This window comes from Protopterus annectens, chromosome 4.part1 (genome assembly GCF_019279795.1).
Source record: "Protopterus annectens isolate FY-2018-M chromosome 4.part1, PAN1.0, whole genome shotgun sequence".
Lineage (NCBI taxonomy): Eukaryota > Metazoa > Chordata > Ceratodontiformes > Protopteridae > Protopterus > Protopterus annectens.
Window position 1 is genome coordinate 193067241 of NC_056734.1, and position 16758 is coordinate 193083998.

The following is a 16758-nucleotide window of genomic DNA, read 5'->3' on the forward strand; positions in this document are numbered from 1 at the left end:
TTTTACTCTCTTTTGCAACAGTTTCTTCCTTCTGTTGTACAGTTTGTTTATTGCAGGGGACCACCAGATTGGCTTCCTTTTTTTGGAGGATAGCATCTTGGTTCTGTTTGGGATAGCACGATGCATGCACTCATGTAAGTGCTTATAGAGTGCATTTGTGTAGGATTCAGCAGTTGTAACTGTATTGTCCATCTGTATGGGTGTCATGAAGTTCATACTTCTGTCTTAAGAAGCATGAAGTTGGCTTTAGAGAACTTTTTTACTGTGGTTTCCTTAATGGGGGGTGGGATGTGGATATCAAGGGTGATTAGCTTATGGTCAGATCGGACCAACGAGGAGTTGACTTCAGGTGTGGAACACCGGTCACTCATGTTGGTAAGGACTAGGTCTAGGATATTGTTGCCCCTGGTGGGGGTGTGGATAAGTTCATCTAGGGCATTGGAGTTTATGAATTCCAGAAAGCGTTGGGCTAAGGAGTTGGTACATGAGTAGTTTTCCCAGTTAATGGTGGGGTAGTTGAAGTCGCCCATTATTAGGGTGTTTGGTTGAACCCTAATATTTTCCAGTACATCAAGAAAAGAGGAGTGGGAATCCCGGGGCATGGTGGGGGATCTGTGGCAAGCTACAATTTGGATTGCAGTTTTGCCAAGAGTTAGTTGCACTTGGATAACCTCGGATGCATTATGCTGAGCAACTAGCCTGGAGGTGTGGATATCCTTAATGAATATGGACACACCCCCACCTTTGGTGTTTTGGCCCAGGTTACATGGCCAAAAGGTGTGGTATGAGTTATAGCCTGGTAGTGCAGGGGTGCTCTCTGGAGCCTTGAACCAGGTCTCAGTCACTGCACAGATATCGATGTTCTCCATTTTAAGGAGTGCCTCGAGTGAGTGCATTTTGAAATTTAGACTTCTAGCATTGAGTAGTATTACCCTCAGTTTTTGCTTGCCTGTTCCTGTTATGGTGGTGAATTTGGTACTTGAACCCTGCCTAAAAAAGGCACTATAGGGGCAGCAAGAGCCTTAGCCAGTATCCAGAATCCCAGGGGCGACAGGTGCAGGCCATCTGTGGCAAAGCATCGTGGTCTGTTGACCATGTCATCCCAAGCAGACAGATACTGGATCCCCTTAGAATGACACCAGAAGCTTAGCCAATTGTTGAAGTCAATCATTTTGTCCTTGTACTACGGTATCATTCTGGGTGATGGCAGAATGCTACTCAGGGCTACGGTCATACCTGACTGGGCTACAAGATCGCAGAGCTCTTCCATGTTTCTTTTCATGTAGTCCAGGGAGGTACGTCTCAGGTCATTCACACCAACATGGACAATGACAGAGTCATATTTGTACTTGTTGTGGAGTGACCTGTGTGCGTGGGTTATGTGGTGGATCCTGGCACCCGTTAGGCAGCTGACAGTAACCTTCTCCTTATTTAGCCTGGTGAGTGAGACATCATGCTGATTAAAGACCTCATGAAAGTTAATCTCCTACCACAATGTCTCTGTCATTTTCTCACCATTTTGACAAACTGATAGGCATCACATATTGCCAAAGTGAAGTAACGGATTGCCAGAAATTAATATTTACATTCACTCCCAAAAGTTTATGTGTTTGTAAGTACAAAAGTAAAAACTGCAGTAGAAAATGTCTCAGTTGCAGCTACTGGGAAATATTTTGCTTTCTGGAATACAGTTAAGCAGAAAACTAGAATCTACTGACCCAGACATGTTATATATTTCTTTATGCAAGTGTATTGGCCAAGAAGCCCTAAAAAAGTACAAAGTACAGTATTTACCCAGCAGAGCATTATGCTCTACTGAAAAACTATTGATACAAATAACTAAATCAGTAATTCAGCAGGAAACTCAATATACCTCTTACCTCTGGCACTTAAATCCATAGGTCCTTTAAAATACAAGTTAAACAACATCTGCTACATTGCTGGCTGCACTTCATATTCCATTTCATACTGATCTCAGTCCCTTCTAATACTGCCACTCTGTGTCTCTGCTGCTCCTTTAACTCCATCTGTCTCTTCTATTACACACTGACAAAGCTGTCTAATCTGATGACTGTCTCCATGTAGCATATTGTTATCCACCTTTAAGCAAACTAACATGAATACACCCTTTACTTTCTGCAACCTATCTCTCTCTCTCTTTATACATATATATATATATATATATATATATATATATATATATATATATATATATATATATATATATATTTTTTATTATTTTTTCTAGTGTATTTCATGTTCTACTTTTGTAAATGATGAAGTAAATACCTTTCAACCTGAGGACACTGAAAACAGGAACAAAGCCCCTTAAAAAGAAGGTGCGTCCAGCTAAAAATCTGAACATCTAATTAGAGTAAAACTTGAATACCAAATAGGGCATAGCTCTCACCGCTTGCAGAAGGAACATGGAATACTACTCAGAAATACATGTTTAAAAACAGCGAGTAACAAACACAATGGAAAGTGTAAGCACATTACCAGTGAGACAGTGCAAAACCTGTAGACTTTAATGAACCGAACTGTATTGCAAAATTCTACCACACAAGATAATTTATTTTTGTGCTTCAGAAAAAGGAAAATGTGACATGCGTCTCTTTTTTTCTTTAAATTAATGTTGCCACTAGTATGTTGGTCATGTAGTATGATTTTTAATATACTAGATAGATTCAAAAATCCCATGTGATGATTTGGATTTAGAAAAGTACATGAAGGGGTAAATCAAGCCTGAAAAAACATGGACATACCTGCAAAAATAGGGACATCCTGTGCAGGGATAAATCAAGCCTGAAAGTAGGACCATTTCTCCAAAATGAGGACAGATGAGAAGTCTGCTGCCATTTGTTTGTTACAAGGTCTCTAGGTGCTTATATTACTCAGCTAATGAACTAAGCCAAAAATTTGCATCTGTTGAGTTGCATAATTCTTTTTAAGGAAAAGAACAGTTTATAGCTCATGAAATTAAATGAAAGAAGAAAAATGCTATACCGAAAAGCAGACTTGACCTTATCAAAAGCTGTGGCTGTGAGCAGGTCAAGTAAAAGTACTAGTACACAGTTACAAGTATTAACTGAGGAAGAAGGGATGTGCAACAGAGTCATAGCTGGCTCTTCTAGTGCCCAGTACCGTTCCCCGATCTGGTGCCCCACCCCCACAGCTCTTCAGTTGAAGAGCTGTTTACCACACATGAAGTGCTGAAGTGTGTTTCTGTACTGGCATTCAGAAATGCTGGTACAGAAAAGAATATATGAACTCCACTTCCCAATCACCCCCTAACATTTTGTGCCAAGGGCATCTGGCCCCTTTCTTCCACCCTTACTATGCTTCAGATGTGTAAGATAAAATATGAGCAAAATAAATGAAGGGAGAAATGTGTTGCAGAAGAAGTGGATATGAAAAACAGAGCTATGTGCAATTTATTGTAATAGTAATGGAGAAATGAGAAAGCATTGTGCAAAGGAAATTCAGATCTCGTGAAAGAAGTATGGCTGAAAACACAAAAGGAAGCTTTGCTCTGCATGTAGTAAATGTACTGGAATCTGTGCTGAAAAATGACTTGCTTTTAAACTATACAAAAGTAATAAAGATTAGAATTAAAGTGAATAATTCAATACACAGTCAGACTGTTGGTAAATTATGCTGAAACTTAATAAGCAAAAATGTAAAATTTAAAGCATAAAGGTTTAATAACTTTTGCGTAATAAGCAAAAACTTTAAAATGTAAAGAACAAAGGTTCCTCACAAGGAAAATTCAAGGTCCTCAGCATCTGTCCTATATGGATCATCTTAAATTACTGTCACTTTATTCTGTTTCATACAGTCTACTCAGAGATGATCACTGCCTTGCATACGAGGCAATCTCTGACCCTGCTTTATTGGAAATGTTGCATCTCTGTATGTCAAATGGTACATGGATTACTTGCTCTAAAGATCTTAACCTGATATGTGACATTAATAGAACCTGCTGGAGGGACAGATTTGTCTCCCAGAGGACACCACACCTTTGGAACAGACTCCCAAAACACAATCTGGAAGATTGGATGGGTAACCATAAATTCACCCCGGGTGTTCTACCTGTGTCCCTCTTGGACAGGGGCATTAGGTGCTGATCATGGAAATAACAGTAAAACTTGGGTAGGCTTGTAAGGGTCCTAGGGCCCTTAGCCTAGTAACTTCCTATGATCCTAAAATGAACTTTAAACTATTCACAGGTGCAAAGTGTAATATTTTGTTTGAAGCTATATATAAAGCTTTTGGACAGAAAGTCTCTGAAAAAAACAGCTGTGAGCACATTCTTAATATGTGTTGACCTCCAAGTAGATCTACAAGGATAAAAGCTACTGACTTGAATGTGTAAATAAAAATATAAAAAGACAGTTCTCTTTCTTGTAAAACTTATGAGAATGGTAAAACAATCTCAGAGTGTGAAATGAAATGGTGCATAGTAGCAGTTACATTTCAGATACCACCTAAAGCCAAAGCAATGATATTCATAGGTTCATAGGTAGGTACTAGGCTTTCTGCCTGAGGGCATTTATAAGCTTATCCAGAGTGTGTCAGCTTTCGCCGCCCCATCGATTAATTAACTGATCCTCTGTCAAGCAGAGCCAATGAAGTGATCCCAGGGGTGTATTTTCTGTTACCCATCCACTTATCAAGGTTTCTCTTAAAGAGTGTTAGTGAGGGGCTCTGCCTAATGTAGTTTGGAATTTTGTTCCAAAGCATGGGGAGTCTCTGTGACAGGAATCTATCCCTACAGCATGTTCTATTTATTGTTGTGGTGAGGTTTAGCTCACTAGAGCACGTGGCTCGCAATGACTTGGATTTCTTTAGGTGGAGCGTGTCCATCAATTCTGAATTGGACATGGCTTTGTAAGTCAGGCAGAGATCACTTCTGACTAAGTGATATGCCACTGAGTACAGCCGGAGTTTTTTCAGTCGGGCTGCATAGGACATATGTTTGAGGCCAGTAATCCTCTTGGTGAGCTACTTTTGTGGTCTTTCCAGCTGGTGGAAGCATCTTGTGAGGTATATCCCAAATGGGGCATTGTACTCTATGATGGGTCTGATGAGTGACGAGTAGAGGGGCACTATAACCTCTTTATTTCTAGATGCGAACCCTTTAGTAATTAGATGGGCCACATAGAAGGATTTCCTAACTACTCTGGCAATATGATTGTCAAAGGAGAGATTACTATCTACCTGAGTCCCCAGATCTCTTATTACCTCTTCTGTATTAAGGGGGCTGCCGCCTATGTGGTAATTTGTGGGTGTTTTGTTTTTCCCAGACAGGATGACTGCATTTTTTGGTATTTAGCTTGAGGCCATGACTTTGACACCAGGTGTCCGTCTCAGTAAGGCCCTTTTGGAGGATGTCCATGTCAGCCGGAGAGTCAATTATGGCTCCCAGTTTGCAGTCATCAGCGAACTTGGTTAGCCATAGTCCTCCTTTGTTTGCCTGTGCTTCTGAGAAGTATATGCCAAACATAGGGGTCCCAGGACTGAGTCTTGTGGGACACCACTTGTGACTTGTTTAGAGTTGGACCTGGAGCCCACTATTCTTACCGTGTGAGTTCTGTCTGTAAGCCATTTGGCAACCCATCTCGTGATGTAGGGGTTTATGTTCAGGCTGGTGAGTTTTTCAGTAATATCCAAGTGGGGAATGGTGTCGAAAGCCTTGGCGTGGTCAAGGTAGGCTGTGTGAATCACCTTTCCCTCGTCTATGGCCTTGAGACTGCCTCGAAGAAGTCAGCCAGGTTTAGTAGGTATGATCTGCCCTTAACAAAGCCGAACTGGGTCGGGTCAAGTGTTTGGAGGTTCCTAATGTCTTTGTTAATGAGTTCCATGATGATGCGCTCCATAGCCTTACAGACCAGGCTAGTTAGGCTTATGGGGCGATAGTTACCAGGGTCAGTTGTGCCCCCTCCTTTGAGGAGTGGAATAACCATTGCTGTGTGCCATTCTATGGGCATGTAGCCTGTGGAGAGGCTAAGGTTGAACAGCGTGTTTAGTTGGGGGGTTAGTTCGTTCTGTAGTTCGTGCAAGAAGCAGCCTGGGACACCATCTGGCCCCATTGATGCTGTATTTTTGGCTTTTGAAAGGGCTGTTTTCCCCTGTGCGTCTGTGATTTCTGGGACACTATACTTTTCTGGTATTGTTGTGGGCCCTTTTGGGGGTGAAGTTTGCACTGTCTGCCAGGATGTTGGCAATATCAGTAGGTTCAGTATATTTTGTGCTATTTTGCACTAGTTTAGTGCATATCTGCGAGTTGCCACTTAGATTCTTAACATAGCTAAAGAAGGCTTTGTGGTTATCTTTTGAATCCTTGGCTATTTTTCTTTCAAAGTTAGCCTTGGATGATTTTATGAGGGACCTTAGTTTCTTACTGATACTGATCAGGGAAACCTTTCCTTCTTGGGATTTGCTTTTTTTCTGAACTAGTTTCCTCCTTCTATTGTATAGCCTGTTTATGGCAGGGGTCCACCAGACTGGTTTCCTTCTCTTAGAGGAGTGAGTCTTGGTTTTGCTAGGGATGGCATGATCCATGCATCCTTGTAGGTGCTCATAGAGTGCATTTGTAAAGATTTCTGCATCTTGGGCAGCGTTATCTTTTAGTGTGGGGGCTGTGAAACTTACCAACTCTGTCTTAAGTAAGGTGAAGTTTGCTTTAGAAAAGTTTTTTACTGTGGCTTCCTTAGTTGGGGGTGGTGGTGGGGTGTGGACATCTAGAGTGATTAATTTATGGTCTGATCTAACCAATGACGGGTTGACATCTGGTGTGGAACACCTGCCACCCAGGTTGGTGATGACCAGGTCCAATATGTTTTCACTTCTGGTAGAGGAGTTTACCAGCTGATCCAGGGCATTTGAGTTGATGAATTCCAGGAAGCGCTGGGCCTGCGAGTTTGTACTTGAGTAGTTTTCCCAGTTAATGGTAGAGCAATTGAAATCGCCCAATATCAGGGTGTTCGGTAGGACCTTCATGTTTTCCAGTGTCTCCAGAAAGGTGGAGTGGTGGTCCTGGGTCATGGAGGGTGATCTGTAGCAGGCCACAATTTGCATTGCAGATTTGCCTGATGTTAGTTGCACATGGATGATCTCAGAGGGTATCATGCTGCGCCACTAACCTGGAGATGTAGGTATCCTTGATGAATATGGATACACCCCCTCCTTTTGTGTTTCAGTCCATGTTCTGTGGCCGAAATTTGTGGTATGAGTTGTAGCCCGGTAGTGCTGGGATGCTCTCTGGAGCCTTGAACCAGGTTTCAGTTACTGCACAGATGTCGACGTTCTCCATACGGAGGAATGCTTCAAGCGCGTGCATTTTGAGATTTAAACTCCTGGCATTGAGTATATTATTCATAATTATGTTAGTTTATTTACAGGCTTATGAAATTTGACAGCAGAAAATTAGAAAAAAATGGATCCAGTGCCACATGTTCCAAGGAAGAATCAGTAGGTCTCAGGAGAAGAACATGGCAAGAATTAAAATAAATTAAATACAGTGGTTTCATTAAGATGGAACCAAAGCCAGAAGAATGAGAAAAGAGTATAGTTACTGCTGTGTGCAAGATAATTTATTTATTTTATTTATTTATTTGACATTTATTAACCAGGTTAGTCTGTCTGGGAGAAGGCCTTTTTCAGCAAAGACCCAAGGAGAAAAGCTCCAATAGTACATCACTTAACATTATATAACATAGACAATTATTGCAAGAGAAACAAAATGAGTACATAAGACTAACAGTACATAACAAGTTCAGTTTTTACATATGAAACAGACTCTATAGAAAATAATCAAAGTACATGTAATTCAGAGGAAAAAAAACATCAGAGAGAAAAACAGCATAATGGGCATGTACATAAATGTTGTACATAATAAAATATGAACAGTTATAAATACAATTAGGAAGATATATGCAGTAAGAGCTCCTAAAATACCAAACAGCAAAGAGAAGCAGTGAAATATATAAAATAAAAGTAAAGAGTAGCAGAGCAGAAATGTAATAAGGTATAAACTCAAAGCTAATACAGAGTAGAAGAGAAACAGAGGAAATAAGTCCTTGGAGTAAATACGAGTGGAAAAAAAAACAGGAAGGAAACCAGCGAAAAGACTAGTGTGGTAGCAGCGGAGAGAACAGCAGTCTATGAGTAGAGGAAGATAGCTTATGTTGGGTCATGGCAGAGACCTGGCCATGATTTGCAGAGGTAATCTTTTATTGCTGTTTTAAAGGCGTTAAGGTTAGTGATGCATCTGACATTATGAAGTAATTTGTTCCAAGCATTTGCAATGGAACAGGTGTAAAGTAATTTGCCAATATTTTTATTGGGCATATAGACTTGCAGTAGGTTCTGTTGAGAGTTACAGAGAGCAATTGGAAGTACAGGACTGGATGAGAGTGGAGAGAGAGAGGGACAGGAATATGGCTAATGTAAAACTGAATGAGCCATGAGAAGCTGGGGTACTAGAATTTGGTGATGAAATTCTAGCCACTGCAGATTTCTTAAGGTGATGCAATGATGGGTGTGGTAAGGTAGGTTGGAGGCAAATTGGGCTGTTTTGTTATAGGTAAGTTCTAATTTAGTGAGAAGATTTGATTGGAGGTGTGTGAGAATAGGGGCTGCATAGAGCAGTGTGGGGAGTAGAAAGGTTTGTGCAAGGGAAATCCTGGAAGCATTTGTAACGTATTTATTATGTCTGTAAAGCAGGCCTAGTTTTTGATGGGACTTTTTAATGCACTGCTGAGTGTAAAGATCAAATTTAAGATGGCCATCGATAATAACACCTAGTGGTGTGGGGTTCTGTAGAGACGATAGTATTTTTCAGGGAGACAGAAAAGGAAGTTTTGTGATGCTGAAGGGTAGTAGGGAGGAAATAAGAGAAGTTTAGTTTTCTTTGGGTTCAGTAGTAATGGGTGGGAAGTAAGCCATCTTTCGACAGAGTGAAGGGATTCTTGGGTGAGGGTATGAAGGTGTGTGATATTGTCAGAGCAGGAGATGATTATGGAATCATCAGCACATTGAATAATGGTAGAGACTGGACAAGAAGAGTGGAGGTCATTAATAAAGATGTTGAAAAGTAGGGGACCAAGGATGGAGTCTTGGGGCACCCTCGTTTGTACTGGTAGAAAGGGAGAGATGTTAGACTGCCATTTCACAGCCTGGAATCTATTTGAGAGGTAGCCAGAGAACCAGGATATTGCAGAGTTAGAGAGGTTAAGATATGATTCACATCTGCATAGATCCACAAAATTTAAACAGGACAAATAACCCATTAACTGTTCAGCATTTTCATCTGGTCTGTCACCTTAATTCTAGCTGTTTGTGGCTATTTTAGATGTTTGTATTTAAAAACATGTTTCAACATTTATTAATGTCATTTCCAAAAAAATGTTGCTGACATAGTTATCTATAAAGAAAACCATTTGAGATATCAGGACTATGAATGCTGAGTCCTGGAATATGAAGAATTAATGATCAGAAATCTGGATTTACATTTACTAAGTACAAGGTTGCCATTTATCAAAATATTTACTTTTCTTAGAGATACTGCAATTTAGAGTAGGTTTCTATAAGTTCAGGACGTGCAGGGGGCTTGCCCCCTGCAAAAAAAAAAAAGTTTAAAAGAAGACTGATGTCTGATATTCGCTCTTTTTCTTTATGGTGTTTCAGGACTTGGCACTGTGAGCACTGACATTTCAATAGAGAGCCATCTATAAAGCTTTATTAGATGGAGCTCCTATCCTTAAAGAAGAAAGAGTAGCTGTATGTTGAATTTTAATAAAAAAGAATCAGTGTATAATGTTGTGTTTTTATGCCTCGACATATACAAAGATTGAAAAGAGCTGTTTTTTACAGAACACATAGGCTTGTATTCATAGACAGCGTCTCCACTCATGCTAATAAGCTAATCTGTCAGTGCAAGCTGGTCAATTAATATAAAGGACAGACTCTCTAATTCAGAAACATGTCAAAGCTGCACAGAGAAACACCTCATTAGTAGCTCATTGGCATGTCTCTAAAGTGAACACTGCACTGTCAGAACTGGCCATGCTAGTGTTCGCCCATGCATTGTGATATCATAGGCACCCCCACACACTCTTAGATACACATGCATGCACACACAGAGATACACATAACTATACATACAAGCACACACACACACACACACACACACACACACACACACACACACACACACATACCCACCCATCCACAAACAAGTCACTACAGACTTACTCACACTCATGGAAATGCTCACCCCAGGCACATACACACATGCCCCAACACACACACATATCCGCTCAGCCACAAACAAGTCCCTCCAAACTCACTCATGCTTATGGAAATGCTTACCCCAGGCGCGCGCACACACACATGCACACGCGCACATGCGCACACGTGCACACATGCACGCACACACACGCGCACACACGCACACACACGCACACGCACACACACATATACACCATCACCTTGGCTCTCATGTACTTACTCATAGGAGTGAATGGGTGAATTTTGTCAAATGACAGCATTCACGTTTTCCTTCTAGAGTAAAATTTTACTCAGCTTGATCAGGGGCCATGAACATTTCCAGAAGACAGCACATGGCTAATTATCATTACTCAATCCACTAGACCACCACAATAACATGCACCTTTATTCATGAGACCATTCTCTACGACATAGCTTTCCACAAAGGGAAAACCACAGCAGCAGAGTGGTTGTTAAAGTAGAAAGGCTTACTATGATCTGGAAACTTTCTGAGATAGGGCTTCTGCACCATAGTAAGCCTTTCTGAATCCCAGGGATGCTTTTTTATATATGAAATCACATCACTACCATATATTTATACCTGCCTCACTACCACATATTTATAGTTTTTATAGCTTTTATTTTATTCTGAAGAGAAGTGAAAATTTTACATTTGATTTTAGCTGACCATTTTGTAAAAGTTGCGCACTCTGTTAAAGCCATTCTGTCCTGAAATCCATCCTTGGATCATAGGCTCACAGGAGATTACTAGGCCATCAACCCAGAGGTCATTTCAAGCCTAGCCATTTCATCCCAATGTAATACCATATATACTCTAGTCAATACCCAGGATTGTACTTAGTAATTTCCGGATAACAGAACATATGTACAGCATTAAAACTCAGGATGGCAACAATGCCCTATACAATCACTCGGTGGAGTGTAATAAATACAAAAAGTTTTTATTTTCTATTTTGGAGGTGGTGAAAGCAGATCCCAGGGGAGGAGACTTTAAAAACGTCATAGAACAGAGATTAAATTAGGGGTGGATAAGAAGCCAGGGCTAAATGATGCCATAAATATTAAATGTTTTTTGAAGTATAAGAAGTTAACTATTAGGAAAGTGTGATTAAACACTGTCATTTTTATTCATTATTTTTATTTGTATATTAATCAATTATAGTATGTTGCAAATCTGTTTTTATATATTTTTATCATGTATTTTTTCATGAAATATGTGGCTTTATGGTGTATGTCCTTTTAACTCAAGGTATTTCTTATTTAATAGTAAGTTTTCTTTGGCTGATTGAATAATTTTATGTAATATGAAAGTATTTAAGATGTATTGCTGGCTTTTTTACTGTTTTTCTGATGAAGTCTTGGTGAGACGAAAGCGGTGAATTAAATTGTTGAAACGCTAAAAATTTACATCTTCCAGTCTTTATTGACCATCAGTAACATTGCTTACAATTGTGAAACATACATCAGCTTAACTATAAAAGTATAATTTAGATCAATTAACTTATTAGCATCAATTAGCCTATCGCCAGACTAAAAGTAAAGATAGATGTATATCACATGACCATAAAATATTAAGCTACCTATTACCATAGCTAGAAATATGGGTGTGTACATAACATAAAACACTAGAGATCAGTTTCAAAACACTTTAAAACCATGTATTTAAAATAATATATATTTTACACTTACAAAAATCACGTACATAACCAAGGCAATCCTGTCTAAGTGGGTGTGCTTTCAGATATGGTTTAATTGAAACCAATTCATTTAAACCAGGGGCTTGCATCAGATTTAGGTGTGAAAGTGCTTACACCAAAATGGCAACTATGCACTCTCCAGCCAAGACCATTCTAGCGGGTCAAGAGGAGAAGGTCAACACCTGCACCGCACCACATGGAACACATAGCCCTCCAGAACACATCACTATCACAGCTCTCACATAAAAACACAAACCACACACCCACCTTCACGGAGGCTCTCAATATCAATTTACCCAAACAGTAGAGACCTTAAAGACAGAAACGCACTCAACCACCACAACACAGCACAAACCACAGGACACACAGCTCACCTCCACAGTGTGCCCCTCAACTTAAGGCTAAATACCTTGACCAATACACTAATCATAGGTGACTCAATAGTGAGGCACACAGATGTCCTACTCAGTAGGTTGAATAAGGAGAAGGTAACAGTCAGCTGTCTATCAGGTGCCAGAATCCAACACATAACACACGCACTCAGGTCACTCCACAACAAGTACAAGTATGACTCTGTTATTGTCCACGTGGGTATGAATGACCTGAGATGCACCTCCCTGGACTACATGGAAAGAGACATGGTGGAGCTCTCAGATTATGTGGCCCAGGCAGGTATGACACTAGCCCTGAGCAGTATCCTACCATCACCCAGAATGATACCTCAGTACAAACAAAACATGATTCACTTCAACAATTGACTAAGTTTCTGGTGTCATTCTAAGGGGATCTTGTATCTGTCTGCTTGGGATGACATGATTGACAGACCTCGATGCTTTGCCAGAGATGGCCTGCATCTGTCACCCCTGGGTTTCCGGGTACTGGCTAAGGCTGTTGCCACCCCTATAGTGCCTTTTTAGGCGGTGTTCCAAAGACCAAATTACCACTGTAACAGCTATAAATAAATGCAATCTGAGAGTCATGCTGCTCAGTGCTAGAACTCTAAATCTCAAGATGCACTTGCTCGAAGCACAGTGTGCCCCTCAACCTAAGCCCCTAAGGCTAAACACCTTGACCAATACACTAATCATAGGTGACTCAATAGTGAGGCACACAGATGTCCCACTCACTAGGTTGAATAAGGAGAAGGTAACAGTCATCTGTCTATCAGGTGCCAGAATTCAACACATAACACACGCACTCAGGTCACTCCACAACAAGTACAGGTATGACTCTGTTATTATCCACGTGGGTGTGAATGACCTGAGACACACCTCCCTGGACTACATGAAAAGAGGCATGGTGGAGCTCTCGGATTATGCGACCCAGGCTGGTATGACACTAGACCTGAGCAGTATCCTACCGTCACCCAGAATGATACCGCAGAACAAACAAAAAATTATTCACTTCAACAATTGGCTAAGTTTCTGGTGTCATTCTAAGGGGATCCTGTATCTGTCTGCTTGGGATGACATGATTGACAGACATCGATGCTTTGCCAGAGATGGCCTGCATCTGTCACCCCTGGGTTTCCAGGTACTGGCTAAGGCTATTGCCAGCCCTATAGTGCATTTTTAGGCGGTGTTCCAAAGACCAAATTATCACTGTAACAGCTATAAATAAATGCAATCTGAGAGTCATGCTGCTCAGTGCTAGAACTCTAAATCTCAAGGTGCACTTGCTCGAAGCACTCCTCAAAATGGAGAACATTGACATTTGTGCTGTAACAGAGACCTGGTTTAAAATGGCAGAAAGCATCCCTGTGCTACCAGGCTATAACTCATTCCACACCTTTTGACACCAATACATGGACCGAATCTCCAAAGGTGGTGATGTCTCCATATTCATAAAGGATATGCACACTTCCAGACTAGTAGCCTAGCATACCACATCTGTGATACTTCAAGTACAATTAACATTGGGTAAGACGGCGATCCAGGTCATTGCCTGCTATAGGTCCCCAACCATGTCCCTTGACTCTCACTCCATGTTCCTAAGCACCCTGGAATCTATCAAGGTCCAACCAAACACTCTTATACTAGGAGACTTCAGCTACCACTCCATCAGCTGGGAAAACTATTCAAGCACCAATTCAGTGCCCAATGCTTCCTGGAATTCATCAATTCCAATGCCCTGGACCAGCTCATTCTGACCCCCACTAGAGGAAGCAACATCCTTGACCTGGTTATTACTAACATGTACGACCATTGCTCTACACCAATAGTCAATCCCTCTCTGGTCAGATCCAACCATAAACTAATCACCATAGAAATCCACATCTCACCCACACCACCCGCAAAGGTAACCACCTTGAAAAACTTCTCCAAAGCTGACTTTGGACTCCTACAATCAGAGGTGGCTAACTTCACGGCACCCATGCCAATGGAGAATAGCTGCATGACTGCCGAATAATACACCAATGCACTGTACAAACATGTACATAAATGTATGGAACTAGCCATACCCAACAGAACTAAGACACTCTCCTCCAAAAAAAGGAAGCCAATCTGGTGGTCCCCAGCCATTAATAAACTCTACAACAGAAGGAAGAAACTGTTGCAGAAATAGGTGAAGTCCCAAGATTGGAAAATCTCCCTTAGTAGCCTCAACAAAAAATTGAGATCCCTCATCAAATCCTCTGAAGCCAGCTATGAAGGAAGAATCACGGCAGACACTAAAAACAATCACAAAGCCTTCTATAGTTATATCAAGAACCTCCACAGCAATACCCAGACATGCTCTGAGTTACTGCACAATGGTATCTCCTATACTAAGCCAACAGATATTGCCAACATACTGGCCAACAGATTCAGTACCAACTTTACTCCTCTCCTCCCCAAAGGACCAATCACAATACCAAAAGAATGCCAGGCACCCAGCATTACTGTAGAACAGGATAAAGCTGCATTGTCCAAGGCCACAAATACAGCTTCCATGGGACCCAATAATATCCCTGGCTGTGTTCTGCATGAACTACAAAGCGAACTTGTACCACATCTGTGTGCCCTGTTCAGTCACAGCCTCACCTCAGGCTTTGTCTTACTGAATGGCGCATTGCTATAGTCATCCCTCTCCATGAAGACAGAGTGACTACAGACCTTGGGAATTACTGTCCCATTAGCCTGATGAGTCTGACATGTAAAGCTATGGAGTGCATCATCGTGGACCTGATTAACAAAGATATAGGAAATCTCCAAACTCTGAACCCCATGCAGTTTGGCTTTGTGAAAGGGAGATCATGCATCAACCCCTATATCACTAGATGGGTTGCAAATTGGCTCACAGATAGAACACACAGTGTGAAAGTAGTGAACTCCAAGTCAGACTGCCGACCAGTCATGAGTGGAGTCCCACAGGGATCGTCCTGGGTCCTCTCCTGTTTGGCATCTACTTCTCAGAAGTCCAGGCCAACACAAAGGGACTCTGGTTGACCAAGTTTGCAGATGACTGCAAGTTGGAAACCATTATTAACTCCCCAAGTGATGTAGACATCCTACAGAAAGGCCTCACTGAGACCAATGACTGGTGTCGAAACCATGGCCTTAAGCTTAATGTCAAAAAATGCATCGTCATCCCCTTTGGTAAAAACTCAGTTCCCACTAATTACCACATCAATGGGAGCCCACTAAACACTGAAGGCGTTATAAGAGATCTGCTGATGCAGGTTGACAGCAACCTCTCCTTTGACCACCACATTGTCACTGTGGTTAGAAACTCCTTCTATGTGGCACATCTCATTACCAAGGGTTTTGCATCCAGGAAGAAAGAGGTCATCATCTCTCTCTACTCTTCCCTCATTAGACCAATGATTGAGTATAATGCCCCATTTGGCATGTACCTCACTAGACACCTGCAACAACTGGTGAGGCTACAGAAGTACCTCCCGAAGAGGATCCTTGGCATTAAACACGTCCTACATGGACAGACTCAAAAGTCTCCAGCTATTCTCTGTCTCATATCGCCTACTTAGAGGCGATCTCTGCTTGACTTACAAAGCTATGTTTGACCTAGCTCTGTTAGAAATGCTACATCTAAAGAAATCCCAATCTCTCCACACCACACGCTCCACAGACTTCAACCTCATCACCACAATCAACAGAACATGCTGGAGGGACAGGTTCCTCACCCAGAGACTACCCATGCTCTGGAATAAACTTCCCATACATGTCAAGCAGAGCAAACCACTGTCCCTCTTTAAGAGAAATCTTGATGAGTGGATGGGTAACAGAAAGTTCACTCTGCGGATCACTCCAGTGGCTCTACTTGATAGAGGCACTGGAAACTATCTTCGGGCAGCACGATGGCAGGGCACGTCTATGGGCTAGGCTTGTAAAGGCTCCAGGGCCATTAGCCTAATACACACCTATAAACCTATGAACCTGTTATTAAGGCACCAGTTTTGGGTGTGAAAATGCTTACCTGTTATTAAACTCGTATTTATCTGCCGTGTTTCCCTTTTTGCATTTTTTATTCATTTTCAGTTATATATCTTTGGTGCTTAAGGAGTTTATTTGCAGTGGCACGTCTATTTTTAATTCTGCTGGCTTTGCTTGTTGTTGTCCTGTGGAGCATGGCAGAGGGTTTGAATACTGAGCTGGATTATGTTCCCAAGAACTCTGAAGTACCATATACTCGATTTGACAAATTGTTATATATTGAACAGAATCCACTGCTTATGCATGAGTTGTCAGTGGATGATATATGATCTGAGCAAGTTCAATATGATGTGGAAGGCTTTTTACAACTGGTACATGAGCTTGAGAATTATTTG

General features: G+C 41.3%; 1 protein-coding gene across 1 annotated transcript in view; it reads right to left on the bottom strand.

Moving 5' to 3' along the window:
* LOC122801197 (espin-like protein) overlaps positions 1 to 16758 on the bottom strand; it is a 929965-nt gene that overhangs the window by 31404 nt on the left and 881803 nt on the right. The gene's annotated exons all lie outside the window — the stretch shown is intronic.